This window comes from Episyrphus balteatus, chromosome 1, assembly GCF_945859705.1.
Source record: "Episyrphus balteatus chromosome 1, idEpiBalt1.1, whole genome shotgun sequence".
NCBI classification, from domain to species: Eukaryota; Metazoa; Arthropoda; class Insecta; order Diptera; family Syrphidae; genus Episyrphus; species Episyrphus balteatus.
This window is the reverse complement of record NC_079134.1, coordinates 35,295,542-35,298,380: the sequence shown is the minus strand read 5'-3', so window position 1 is coordinate 35,298,380 and position 2,839 is coordinate 35,295,542.

Sequence of the window (2,839 nt, the reverse complement as noted above, 5' to 3'; positions counted from 1 at the left end):
AATGTTAAATCAAGAAACTTGCGAAAAACCCCAAAACACCAGTTTAAATCTGTTGCCCCCCCGAAAGTACCGTAATCTTAGTCTTGAAATTCGACATGGTTGACTTTAAAAAATTCTTACTTCTCTTGTAGGCATCTTTGAAATGAGATTGATACGTCATATGAAAGGTGAAATAATAAGCTTTTACATGGTATATATTTTTTATAGGTTGTCATACAAAAAAATTGATTCCATAGCGTGAGAACATAAAAATAAATGTTTTTTTTGCTTTTTTTAATGAAATTTGATCGAGTTCAAAAAATGCTAGCTCTTTTTGTAGATATCTCATAGACCTGATCGATATTTATATTGAGCTAAGACAATAAGCTTTCAGATTGTATAAAATTTTTTATAGGTTGTTAGGAAAAAAAATGGAATTAATGACGTGAGAAGATAAAAATTCATGTTTTTTTTTTGCTTTTTTTTTATGAAAATGATTGTTTTCAATAAATTATTTTTATACTTTTTGCGCATTGTAAAAATTTAAAAATGGTTTTATTCTTAAGAAGAAATGCTTGGCTTTTAAATTGCATAATTTTTTTTGTAAGCTTTTAAAATAAAAAAAATTAATATAATGAGAAAAGAAAAAAGGTAATTTTTTTTTAGCTTTTTCTTATAAATTATGATTGTTTGAAATAAATAAACGCTTCAATTGACTCATTTTAAAAGCACACAACCTGTTTTCTTACGACGTTATCACGTAAAATCATCGTCCGTAAACCGGCTTTACAGACAACCTCTTTTTTTTTTAAATTGAATTTCTTGGCCGTAGAATAAAAAGTATCACCAAATTTTGTAGAATTATATAACCTAAAAAAAATGTATTTTAATTTAACACTAATTACTGACAATATTTAAAAACTACAGATAAAATTTTAATATAAATGTCAAAAAGAACTTAAATTAAAAGCCGAATTTGGTTGACTTTATTGTTGTGGTTTTGAGTTGGTGACTAGCTGTCGTGGAAACTCACTTGAATTTAAATAATACCTTGAATTAAAAAAAAGACCTTTAAAAATTATGCGACCAAACAATAACTAAATCATTTACATCTCTTGAGCAGAGACATAATTTTTCTTGCCTTTCATTATTTTATTGGTTCTTCCATAAACAATGCTCTAGCGAAATAGCCAGCTGCATTCATTACCTGTATCGTCTGCCTTAACTTTCTTGACTGCTAACGCTTGCACTGTTGATAAGGCGTATGTTAGCGAACTGTCTACAAGAAAGATCATTTCAATCACACGTCATTCGGCCCTAGCTTTGATCCTTGAGCAACTCCGGCTTTTATGTGTAACACTGTAGAACTTTTGAAGTTGGTTGAACGAAGAATTTTCTGGAAGAAAAAAACGAAAAATATAATTTTTGTTAATGGTGAAGTTTGTCCAAGCATTCGGAGTTTATGAATAACACAGGAGCCTATATACCATTTGGACAGGCAAGGTATAGTGCCCCGCGTGTATTACATGCACTTGACCATCAATGCATTTTTTTTACCCCTTGAATTTATTTTCAAAAATCTGTAAAAAATTTCAATTCTTTTACTTGGAACTTATTCTGAAAACCAAAACTTGTTTTGAGACTATGGCTCCAAGTTATCTGCTTCTGAAACTATTAAGAAAAAGAATTATGTAATGAGGTCGGGCTTAAAAAATGTCCCTTGACTGGATTAATTTGTTTAGATTCTTCAATAAAAAAAAGTTACACATACGCCATAGTGAACCCCTGTATAAAACCTAATTGAATCGCTGACTAAACAATCAAACATATTGACTTTTGTTAATGATAAATGAACTGTCTAAATTATAAATTTATTGCGTAAAAATTAAGATTAAGATTTCGCAGCCCTTATTAGTACCCATATCGCGCTCGAAAAAAAGTAGTGAGTACTTTCTCACTAACCCATGTTTAAAATTAATTAAAAAAAAAAAAAACTAAATGCGGGAAGCTGGCTGTAGCCCATATCAGCTTATTAATTAAGCTGATATGGGCAGAATAATTACTAAGAAATATATTTATATTACAAGACCTTTTTCATTAATGTTTGCTTTTTATGGTCTAAGAACTTTCACGTTTAAAAATGTAGGTTCGAAAATATACTTATAAGAAAATCAGATGTTTTTTTTCATTCTTTCTACTTAAATCTCAACTAACTAATAACTGTCCTTTGTTGGAATTTATTCTAGCACAAAAAGCGCCCAGATATACATAAAAGGCACAAATTCTAAGAATTAGTTTAAAATTTTAATCGATTTAATTCTGATTCTTTTCTTGGCAATTTTTTTATTCAATGACCATTTTCTAAAGCTGTTTGAAATTTTTTAACGAAATGCATATCTAACCTTAACAGCATTCAACCACAAGTTCAAAAAAAGAACTGATATTCGGTTGAAAGCGACTTATTTTGTTTTTTTTTTCTTTTTGAAAAAAGTGCAAACTGAAATGATATCTACCACTTGGAAAGATGGAAGACGAAACCCACCCCAGGTGACAGGTACCTAACAGTGATTGATGTCTAAGTGAGTTTAAGGATTTTTTTTTTGTTTTTTTTTTTTTTTTGCATCGGAATCGGGAGTGTACGTTGCATGGTTGAGAACAGAAGCAATTTCAACTCCGTCAGAAACTGAAAAAGCATTTTGCTTTGATGGGAATAAGATTTTCGTGCTGTGTTTAGTAAATAGATCCCCCGGTTCGCGTATAATTGCAAATTTGTGTGTGATTTTCCACGAACTTTAATTTATTTCTATGAGAAAACATTTTGACTGAAAATTTAATAAAATAAAAAAAAAAAAATAAAAAA